Source organism: Xyrauchen texanus, chromosome 41 (assembly GCF_025860055.1).
Source record: "Xyrauchen texanus isolate HMW12.3.18 chromosome 41, RBS_HiC_50CHRs, whole genome shotgun sequence".
NCBI lineage: Eukaryota > Metazoa > Chordata > Actinopteri > Cypriniformes > Catostomidae > Xyrauchen > Xyrauchen texanus.
The window spans coordinates 15,628,755-15,641,304 of NC_068316.1; the positions used below are offsets into that span (position 1 = coordinate 15,628,755).

The window sequence follows — 12,550 nt, forward strand, 5'->3', positions numbered from 1 at the left end:
TAACTTTACACAGAAAAGGTTACTTTGTGATTTTATCACACTCTAATCATGTTAACACGTATGTTGTTTGGCTTGTGTCTATACTTTGGAAAAAGATAAGTTTTTAACCTTTATTGATTGGCTCCCATCCACTTCCATTGTAAGTGCCTCACTTGCTGGGTTTCCTTCCAAAATGTTTAGCATTTTTTAAGCCCATTTCTAAATATTTGACTAAACAAAATATTGTTGCATGTTTCCGTCCACTACGTAATGCGCATTATCATGAGGGAGCTGCCTCGTCATGATGGGGCAGCCGAATGACCTCTCCCTGCATTGGGGACAGTTTTATGTACAAGATTGGAGCAAGTAATATCTTAGTTAATGTGTGCTGAAATAGCTGCGATGCCCACACATCACCAGTCTCCGCATACCCACTCTCAAAACTGTTCTGTGAGGACCCACTTCATCGACCTGGTGTGGGTTAAACACTTCCGAATGACAAGCACTATGTTCAAAGAATTGTGTGCCAAGGTCGGACCATTTGATGGGCTAGTCACATCAAGCTATCGCACACTCATAACACATGAATGAATGGTCAAAAAACATGTAATTGTTTAGCAAATAAACCGTTTCCATCACCTTAATGCACATTTTAACTAATGCAAAACTATAAAATCGACCTCCTAGCGCATTCAATTTTAAGCGAATTTATTACGTTAATATCAAGCGTTTCCATTCAGGATTCCTTATGCACAATTTAAAAATGCACTTAAAAATAGTTGGATGGAAACCCACCAACTGTCCCCCAGATATTTTTTTTTTTTTTTTTTTTAAAGGAGGGGTAATTCAAAATAAAATTTTGTCGTAATCAATATTATGCCACAAATGCTGTCGATAGAGCTTAACTCTATTTTCCTTTAATTATATGGCTGCTAGCTCTTGAAAATTTTTCAAAACAAGTGTTGTTTTTCCAGCCTGCTGCCTTCTGTTCTTGGTATTAAGCAATCATTTGTTTGTCATGAATACAGTGTGCTTGTTTACCGTTGTTATTTTCCTAAGGATCCCAGCAAACAATCGTAATGCTTGTGCTAGAGCCTCCAGTAAGTGGATCAAATTAGCCTATTTAGCACCATTGAGCACAAAATCAAAACACAACGAACTGCCATTGCCATTCTGCTGTTTGTGCCTTCCAGACAGCACACAGACCTCAGGTGTCCATATCAGTGGATGCAATGGAATGTGTCAAATCATGTTTGGTATTATCATAGTGGCCAGAGGTGTCATGAATGTATGTCACTGTGGATGAAGTCAACTATACCATCCTATGGAAAATTGAATGATTTTGGCTTACTAAATTGAATTATGACTTGTTTGCATTATTAAAAGTAATAGGGTGGTTTCCATGTTGGAGGTGGATTGCTGTTTTCTTTCTGGTGGAAGTATTGGGTAAACAGTCTGCAGTCTGTGCTTCTATTTAAACATGTTTTGTTTGCAGAAATGTTGTTCCTTTTCGATTGGATTATGGAATATTTAAAAAAACAAACAGAAATGTCTCTTGATTCCTGTTGTGATTTTGCAATGCTTAAATTAAGATTTATTTGACTTAATATAATAATGTTTAGTGAGTTTGCTGAGCAAATTAATACTTAATCCAGCATGGCACTTTTTTCTCAAGTTCTCTGAGTTTGTGCGCTCACTGTTGAATCGTTTTGTGGAATATAGTGATTTAGTTGATAGAAATAATATGGCATTAAATTCTAATTGGATTCTATAATGCATCTATGTACTCTGAATTTTGAGTAATGAAAAGAAACTCCTACTTAAAAAGTTATCAGTGGCTTTTTATAATTGCTTCTAAGTTTGGCCAGCTCTCAAGAGATCTTTTAGTCCCATGGAGGGCTTGTGCCTGTCTTAGTCAACAAAACACATTCTAATGTGAGACAAAGTTTTGAGATTACCCCAAACAAATTTATGTAACTACATAAATCTGGCAAATTATTTTCATGTGTCTCTCATCACTTTGCTAAGGATAACTGCACAATGTATAAACATTTTACCAACACTTAGCACACAAACAGATGGTAGTCCATATGTTGTGGGGGCTTGCTAGACAAGAGAGGTGCAGAAGTATATAGTATGGTTTTGGGACATAAAGAGACCTCGCCATGGTCCCCTGTGATAAAGAGAGTTGGATCAGTTGGCCAAGGGTACCTTTTCAATGAGCAATCTGTCAGAGAGGGCCACATGACAGAGGAATCCCTCATATCCTGGTATTAGTATCTCCCAGCAGCAGCCAGACTGGTTGCCCACTGAAAATTAACAGGGTTGAGTCTGGTCAGTACCTGGATGGGAGACCTCTTGGGGAAAATTAAGGTTGCTTCTAGAAGAGGTATTAGGGAGGCCAGCAGGGTGTGCTCACCCTGTGCTCTGTGTGAGTCCTAATGCCCCAGTGTAGTGACAGGGACTCCATACTGTAAAAAGGCATCGTCCTTTGGATGCGATGTTAAACTGAGGTCCTGGCTGTCTGTGGTCATTAAAAATCCTTGAGTACCTATTGTAAAGAGTAGGGATGTAACCCTGGTGTCCTGACTAAATTCTCCCCATTGGCCCTTCTCAAGCATGGCCTCCTACTGGTGCACTATGGCTGCTGTTGCATCTTCCAGGTGGGTGCTGCACACTGCTGGTGGTTGAGGAGAGTCCCCTGTTCACTGTGTAAAGTGCTTTGTGTGTAGTGTCAGAAAAGCGGTATATAAATGTAATTTTCATTCATTCATTCATTCATTCATTCCCTAATGCAGCTCAAACCTTTGATTTAAAGGGATAGTTCTCTTAAAAATGAAAATGATTTCATAATTTTCCGTACCCTCATGTTGTTCAGAACACATATGACTTTCTTTCTTGGAACACAATTAAGAAGATGGAGAATGGCAGCGTCAGTGTTCATTCACTTTCATTGTAGGGAAAAAATATGCTATGAAAGTGAATAGTGACTGAGACTAACATACTGTCTTACATCACTTTTTGTGCTCTATGAAGGAAAGAAAGTCACACGGTTTGGAACACTTGCCAGAATAATTTTAGTTTTTGTTGTACTGTCCCTTTAAATAGGCACAGTTATGTCTTAATCAGACTGATTTCACAGTTAAATCGTAAATAGTAGGTTGAATTTCTTTTGGTAAAATCGTTCTGTGCTTACAGAAATTCAAAACACTGGCCCCAGTGGCTAAAGCTGTAAGTTTTGTTGGGTTTATGGGCAGGTGTGCTCTCATTTTCCTGGTGTAATGTCCACGGCGGGGCACCAGATGCGAGTTTTGGAGCGATTTATTTTCAGCTGTACAGGCTGTAATACAGTGAAGAGGAATGCATATTTTAAAAACTGTTCCCCCAAACCCAAAACCTAAAACTACTACTTGGTTTCAGAACGTGGGGCTCCCACACTGCTGATGCAACGTGCTTCTGGTCACACCACAGGGGAAGGTAAACTAATGAGGAGCTGATGCAAAAATGAGAGATGATGCTTGTCAGTGAGTCAGCATAATGTGGCTGATCCTACAGTACTGAAACTCTTGGAAACAACAAGCCGTCTTCCCGTGTGATCATGTTGTCTTAATAGCTCTTAGGCTATTCAGTGATGTTGTAACACTCAATGCCTTGCAGTAAAAATATTGGCCTCCTATGCTTGGCTCTAGAGAATAAATGAATTGCTCTATTTGTCAGTCAGGCATATTTTGTTTGTGTGATGAAGTGGTAAAGCAGGGCTCCTAAATTAATCTTAATTTATGCAGGGCCATGTTTCAAGAACAGGAAAAGCACACACACACAAATCAATGCATAGCTGCCACCTCTAATGGGAGGGAATGGACCCTTATGGCAACAAGATTACATTAATTATTTGAACAGATTTAAAGATGATTGGTGATCAAAAAGAATGCCCTTTAACTTGAAAATATGTATTGGTTTGTATTGGCCAACAGCACTGTTTGGAGATGCATGCTACCTCTGTTCTAGGGAGAAACTTCTGATAGTCTGTGACCCTTTGCATTTTGTAAAGGTAAGTATACTTGAATAGCAGAGAACAGGCATGCTAGATGCAGCCACCAACCAGGCATTTTTGATACTCTGCGATTTCTGAGCCAAAAGAGTATAATCAAGCACAGCTTTAGAGGTTCATCATGCAGAAACAAAATGAAGCTTAGCACACTAGTCCCCTCATATGGTGAAAAGCCTCTTTAACTCAGTGGTCTTGGACGTCAGCCACACTTGCTGAATATTTCAAAGCCAGTTGGGGCTATTTTCAGAAACATATCAGTATCATTGTAAGCAAAGACGCGTCTTAAAAGATGCAAGTCATGTTTTGAGTGCAGTGCTGGTGTTGGTGCTTATTGTTGGATTTTATCCTTATGCATTATGGATGGAGTTTAATTAAGTTTGCATTGGAATCTCATTGCTTGGGGTTTCGGGACAAACTGCATCACGGGTGTCACAGGTGATAATGTGAATCCTGTTGTAGTTGCACATGATGGATGAGGTCAAGAAGACTTTGAGGGATTGCTAAAAGCCTTTTTACCCTTAAGTATCTAATAAAAATGGCCAGTCAAGGTTAGGACGTCTCATTGCCACTTTGTTTGGTAGTACTCTCATTTTGCATTCTTGTTGCAGCAGCCTACTGAATATGAAGTGGGGCGTGCAGCCTGAACGGTTTTTTTTTGGTCTTGAGCACCAAATTGCAAATTAAATACAGTGGCCCTAAAAAGTGTTTGCACACTTATATTGCATGAGATGCAAAATATCAAACCAAGTGGCCTTGGCAAACAAATGATGTCACACCTTTTCTTTGAACTTGCTTCTCTTTTCTTACCAACTGGTCTCAAGGTGATTTTTTGTGGATGTATGAAATCAGGTCCCATAAAGTTCACACAGGTGTCCTAGCAGAATAACCACAGGTGTAGTTCAGCACATTAACTGTGAACAATTTCTACAAAGTCGGACAAATGTCCACATGCTTTTTGTCTTCATTTTGAACAATATATCTATTGTTTTATAATTTAAAACCTAACAAACTTTTTTAGTGAAATATTTTGCTTGGAAAAAGGTTTGTGCTATATTAATTTGATATTGTAATAGCCTACTTGGTTTGTTATACTGCAGTTTGTAGTGTGGCTTAACTGTCCGATACTTTTTAGACCACTGTATGCGCTCATAATCCTTTAGAGCAGTGTTTTCCAACCTTTTTTCTGCCACGGCACACTTGTTATGACAAAAAAATTATACGGCACACCACTATCCCTCATAGGCTAACCATCGTCAATATTTTTCCTTTTCAAGAAATTGTCTATGTTTTCTGTCCGTCTTAGTAGCGTGTCTTAGTAGGTCTGCATCGACTTAAACTGGGTGCTCATCTGTGCGTAATCAAACGCATCAAGGGAAACTGATGCTGAGGCAATTGTCATTAGTCTTTGCCTCGGACAGACGACAGACGATCTCATGGCAGTTTTAATTTGGTTCTGGAGGCAGAACCCAGCGTCAAGTGCCGCATCGCCCTCCACATGACAAGAGTTGCAGAAAGTGTCACAGTGGGGTGATTTTACAAGTTTGTCACGTAAAAAAGCAGAAGGTGTGCACATTAAACACTGAAAACATGTATTTGGAAGAGAGAAAAAAGCTTGCTGTTGCTTTGATAGTAGAAAGTAATAAAATGACTTGTTTCTCAAGGTTTCTTGTTTGTTTAGGTCTAAGCGTTTTCTTGGTGAATTTAAATTAGTTCAGTAAATGGAGTCTCTGATATTTGTAAACGATAAGGTAATATTTAATAAAAATAATTATGAGACATTCAATGTCTCTTCACAAATTTGGACAGTTTTGAAATATTTCTTGTTGCTTAGTACTCTCAAAGACATTATTGGTGAAGCAAAAACCTGTGTGTGAAAAACATTTTGGTGTAAAGTCACTTCATAGACTTCAATGTATTCTGCAGCGCTGACACAAACCTTAACGCGTATAAATATCAGTCACTTCTGAACATGAATAATTGCTCTTCACAATCACAAAAGTGACCGATTATGGTTTCAAAACGGCGAATTTCTCAGAAAGGTGAGAAGCTTAGATCCCTGTAATTATCATTTTATTTCATGCATTTATTTTTATTGTGGAATTTTATGATTTTTCCCATAGTGGTTGGGAAACACTGCTTTAGAGTACATTATGTTTGTTTGCAAGGCAGGAGGCCTTTTCCTGTCTATCCACAACAATCTGTGTAGCATAAGCACAAGAGAATTGGCCATTTAGGATCAGAAAGTGCAAACTGATGACATACATTCAGCATGAAAACACTGTTCTTCGTCCTACTGTAAAAACGCCACTTTTATCATCAATCTATGGATGGCGTCCAGTCAGTTTGGTTTATGTAGCTTGTTGCAAAAATCAAACATTATGGCTTATTAGCTTTATGCATGCTACACAGTGTGGAGGAGTGTTGTTTGTGCACCCTTCTAGGTCTGGGTGATATATTAAATATACAGTATATACAACATTTATTTAAGCAACATTGTGAATATTGCAATGATTTTATGTGGCCATTAAGTCTCCTAAATCTGTGTCATTAGACTGGACTGGACTAGATTTCTCCCTGTCTTGTGACTTACGTCTATTAAATAAATTCCTAGTGCTTGAGGTATGTGCAGAGTGGGAAGGTGTAATTGAGCTTGAAATAATGATATCCAAGGAGACTGCTGATGTCAAGATTTATCGTGGAAAAGGAGTTGTTTGTTGGTGTATTTTGGTCTGTTCTCAAAGCCAACTGGATCACTTCAGAAGACATATTAAACCACTGGTGTCTTATGAATGTCACGAACCCCGCTCCTCTGCCCCATCCCCGCTTCATCGCACACACACTCACTCCCTCGACCTCACTCCCTCGCTCCGCCCCCTCGAGCTTTTCATGCTCTTTTTGCTCGCTCGAGCCCTCACGCCCACTTTGCTCCTACTCGCTCACATGCTCGTAGGTTATCTCCCGTCCTCTAGTTTCTCACGCGTTTCCAATCCCCCAGAACATTATGACCACCTGCACTCGTGTCATCTGCACTCCTGCACATTAGTTTCACCTGCACTCGTCTCATCACCTTTCATTGTTTACACCTGCACCTTCCCCTATAAATACCACAGCACATCCGTTTCACGGGTGTTGGTTAATGTATTTAGTTTCCCGTGTCTTTGCCCCCCGCTAGTCTCGTCTAGTTTTGATCTCCTCTTGTCCTCCTCTTAGCTTGCCAGCTCCCCTTGTTCCCCTGTCTTTTGCTCCCACTAGTCCCGTCTACTCTGATCCTGTTTCCCGGCTTCGACCTCCCCACTCTCGTTGACCACTCTCTCCCGGATTTGCCCCTTACTCGACTTTGTTTCCCCGGCTTTTGACCCTACGCTACCCTGACCATTCTCCCTCTGGATTTTCCGTGCTGTACTTTTGTTTGCCTGCAAATAAACGCAGTTTTGACACACATTGTGACTGTCTCATCTTGTGTGTGTGTGCGGGTTACAATGAATTACTTTTATGCTGCCTTTATGTGCTTTTTTGAGCTAGAACTTGGTCACCATTCACTTGCATTGTATGGAGAAACAGACGTCATATCTCCATTAAAATATCTTCGTTTGTGTTCTGTGGAAAAACAAAAGTTATATCAAGTTTGACTTAGAATTTTTAGGTGAACTATTCCTTTAAGCATTCAGGCCTTCAGGTCTCACTCAGGCTGCTTGTGGCTTCGCTCCATGTCAGGCAGTGCCAAGCGTTATTGTGCATGTGTAACAAACATGTGTGGGGTAGCATTTCAGTTCAAGTTAGCCTGTCTTGTGTCTGTATCAGGATTATTTTTACATCCATGCACTGTTGTGTTTGGAACTGTTTTAATCGGGATCATTTGTGTAAGTAACAATATATAATTTTACATATTTTGTTTATGTTTAATGACTAGGGATGGTTTTTGATACATATTTCTCAAGTTGATTCAGATTCACACGCTCTTGCGTTGATTTCGATTTCGATTCGATATCGATTCATATGGGTATATTTCAGTTATAATGTCCCTTTTGCTTACATATGAAATAAGCTATCCCAGCTATTGCTGTCAATTATACTGGGGACCTTCTAACTAGGTACATTATGAAAATATTAACTTACTATTTATATCTTATTCGTTTTTCATTCTGGTCACATTTTGGCTTTTTAAAAATAAACATTTATTTTCAGGCAAACAAACAGATACACAAGACAACACCAACTAGACAAAAAGAGCAAGGTTAGTTGCTTGACATCACACAATAATCTAGCAAAGACAGTGAGAGCACAGAGGAATTAAGTAGGGAGTGAATTAGAGTAGAACAGGTGTTGCTAGCACGCTAATCATGGGCATGATCAGCATTTCCCTGGGAACAATCAATGCTCCCATGGAAATTGCCTGCGAGACATGAGGGAGAGAGAATAACAAAACAAATAGAATAAACCAGTCACCGGAGCCGTGACAATTGGAATATGACATATGCTAAAACAGTTCAGAAGGAAGAGCTTCCCCAGCCCTTGAAGGCTGTCTCAAGGCAGTTGAGTTACAATCCCCTTATAGGATGGGATTGAATTGAATAAAATGCACTGCAGTGCTTTATGCTTTGGTGTAACGTTGTAGCTAAACTGGCTAGCTTTCCTCTAAGAAGTCTTAACTTTGTCAGGTATCATTGGATGAGCCGTTTGCCTTTATCAGATTAGGAAGCATCTGAGCATGGATGTTTATCCCCACAGAACTCACACAGCCTGCCAATTAGGCTAGAAGTGGCCTGGCACCTCCTACAGGATCACATTACAATACATACAGGAAGAGCGCCAACAGTGTTTGCCTTTACTAACTATTATGCAATATTATATATATGTCTATACATTTAGTTGCTAATTAGCAAATGGATGTATGCTTGTTGTAGTTTTGTTTGGCCTCTTAATCTGACAGTTCAACCATCATAAACCAGCATCAAACCAGTTATTAACCGCTAAATAGCATAAACCATACAGTTCCATGCTGGTCTTTTTAGCAGGTGTAGCTCGGCTATTGTGTTTATCATCATATGGTTACTGGTGTTGATGCTGTTCTTGATATAAGTGTGGTTTATTTCCATTTATGTGGTTTAATTTTCTTTACCGTTTGTAGTTTTTCAATTGTTTAACTTTGTAAACATGCGCTAGATGGACATTTTTATCCATTGCGCTACATCTTGCTGTTTTTCAGCATGTTGCGTAAGAGCGGAACATTTTTAAGATTCAGTATAAAATGAAAAGAACTTGAACCTTTAATAATGCATCTCGAGACACCAGCATTCTATTTTATTCTTTGCACAGCACCTAGTTTTTTTACGGCAAGAATATGTTTGGTCTGAATGGCCCCTTATGTCAAGGACAGTAATGGAGAGATCCATATAAGGAGCAATCTTGGAGTTTTGGAAAAGTTTTTGTGTTCGTTGAGATTTGGTTTCTCTGTGGATCTCACCATCAATATCCAATGTCTTCTAAATGCAATCTTCCTCTCTTTAACTGCTAATGTCAACTTGGAAGACTTAATCACTGAGGGCTTTGATGATATGTGGATTTGGATGGCTGATGGATGTGTTAAAAGGAAGCCAAGGAGATATAATTCTCTTGGTGATCCAGCCAGCCAGAGGCCATTAGGGTTAGATAGAGTAGGTGGTCTTCTCTTCCACTTGTGAAATGATACCTACTGGCACCCTCCTGAGTTCATCCCTTGATGGTGCTGGGGGTGTGTATGTGGTTTTTATGTGTTAGAATATGTTACGTTAGTGTAAATGTGTGAATTACTATGCCCATCTCAGCCTCGGATTTCTGTATTTAGCACTTCAAGCCTAGTGTATACTACACGACTTAAACTTGTCTTCTTTGATGTTTCTAGTCGGTGACTGTTCTGAGACGAGAAGTCAGATCTCACGACCAACGGACATGTAGTGTGCGCACTCCTATGACAGGACTTGACTAGTTGCAGACTTTATGACAGATTTCAAACCAGCTTGATGTCTAGACGTCTTAGGTGTGTACCGACAAGCGAGAAACCAAAAATGAGCCCCAGCCAATAAAATATAGAGAGAGCACAAGGGGAGAACAAGGTATTGGGAAGAGGAGACAAAAAATAATTTGAAAATTAAATAAAACATCACCCACATCTCCCTACACACTGTCTTTATTAGCCTATTTTTAGCCTTTTTTCTTTTTTTCCCTTTTGCAAATACCGTAAGTACAAATAAGCTCAAAAACAGGCACAAGCTGTTCTTTCATGGTTTTGTTTCACTTTATCATGAATAAACTGCACGAGTATGTGAATTAATTTTGTTATTGAAATTTTATATGTGTTTTGGGTGATCCGTTTGAACAGGACACCAACATTACAAAATTGTCTTTATTGAGACAGAAATCATGGCTTAAAAATGGGAGTAAGTCTCAATAATTCACTGCAACTACAATAATATGAAAACATGCAAAACAATTGACAAGTCGAAAGCATCATTGTTCACGGACACATTTATGTTTGCTTTTTATAGTCTAAAACTGTAACAGAGACAGGTGAAATATCTTACAACACTTATTTCAGTATTATCACTCAGGCAGTTTTTTTTTGCATGTTTTAAGTGTTTGAGCACTTAAATTGTTATTTATGCACCAGATTTCTTGTTTTGCTCAAGCGTTGCTTCTGGGTTTGGATTGAAATGTTCTTCAACATTAAAGGAATAGCCCAGAGAAGGCAATTAGAGACAAAAAAATACATATATATATATATATATATATATATATATATATATATATATATATTAAATGGCTTTTCAAAATAAACTTGTTTACAATATGTCAAGTTATTTGACCTCTAGGCCTACACCTTTTATCACTATTACTTTAATTATAAATTTAAAAGTGATGTGTAATTTCCAGCCTGGTCTCATAGAATCACATTATTAGACCATTATTTGTTAATATAATCACATTATATTAATATGTTAATAGAACCGTCAGGCAAAGGAACAGTTTTTTCCCTCAGGCTGTCCATCTCATAAACAGTTAAAGCCGCCCCATTGAGCAATAATTATGTGCAATACACAGTTTAAGTCTGTTTATATTATCTAACATATCCACTTCTGCCATTACATACAAAGGAAAAAACTTTTTGCACTATACATAACATACTGTATTTTTGTTTCTGTGTGTATGTACGTATTTGTATAATTATATATATATATTAAAAAATGTTATTATCTATGTCTTGCTGCTGTTTTTGTATTGTTTTTTGTATTGTTGTGCACTGGAAGATCCTGTCACCAAGACAAATTCCTTGTATGTGCAAGCATACATGGCAATAAAGCTGATTCTGATTCTGAATCACTACATTGTTGTAAAATTATTTAAATGTGGCTAGGTTTAGTTTTATTGTCTTGAAACCCCCCTTGTTCAGGACTAGTTGTTCGCACCTTAGATTAAAAAAAAAAAGTGGGTGGGAAGGGAGGGAGGACGGGAGGGGTCAAGCACATCAATTCGACATTGCACTGGGGTGGCTGTGTCTCAGGTGGTAGAGCGGGTTGTCCATTAATCGTAGGGTTGGCGGTTAGATTCCTGGCCCACAAGACTCCACATGCTAAAGTGTCCTTGGGCAAGACACTGAACCCCAAGTTGCTCCCAATGGCAGGCTAGCGCCTTGCATGGAAGCTCTGTCATCATTGGTGTGTGTGAATGTGTGTGTGAATGGGTGAATGAGACACAGTGTAAAGCTCTTTGAATACAGCTAAGGTTAAAAAGGCACTATATAAGTGCAGACCAATTCACTCATTTTCACTCACAAAAGAGAACATTTTAATGTGAGTGAGTGTTTTGGGGCACTTTGCTGTATATCAATCATGGGTATGAATATGTGAAGATGATAAAGAGTTTGCAAATCAAAGATTCTGATATTATGTTCAAACGTTTGAGAACTAAGTGAAAGTAGGCATTGCCACCAGTACCAGGACTGCTTTAAGAACAGTATATAAATTCATAGATATACACATCCTTCTTTTTCTAGAGAAAAATCACATTCACTAAGGCACATAATTAAAGTAAACGGGACCAATACACAAAATATTAACGACGCACTATAGTTTCAATAGTAGTCACAATTCTCAAACATACATGTTAGCATGACTCTAGTATGTTCAATTTGCTTTCTAGCCTTATCTGTGTAAATATTTTATGACATTTTCATTTTTAAACCAGAAGAATGAAATGGCTCAAAATGAAATGAAAACATATCCACTTTAAAGAGGAAGATGTGATTATGAAAGGACACCAGTTTCAGACTCACACGCACAGAAGTGTCAGAACACACATACTATCTGCTAGGCTGTGTCTCTGACCAATCTATTTAAATGTTTTCTTTAAAGTCATAACTGAATTACGGTGCTCCTGAAATTAAGATAAAATAGAAAATTCCCATTATTCCTTTTCTCTTTGGAAGGTCAATGTATGCTTCAGAACTGAATATTTAACATTTTAAGTCTAGTGCATGTGTGCACA

General features: G+C 38.5%; 1 protein-coding gene across 2 annotated transcripts in view; it reads left to right on the forward strand.

Moving 5' to 3' along the window:
• Window positions 1-12,550, forward strand: part of LOC127634271 (CTD small phosphatase-like protein) — a 52,900-nt gene that overhangs the window by 1,022 nt on the left and 39,328 nt on the right. The window lies entirely within an intron of this gene.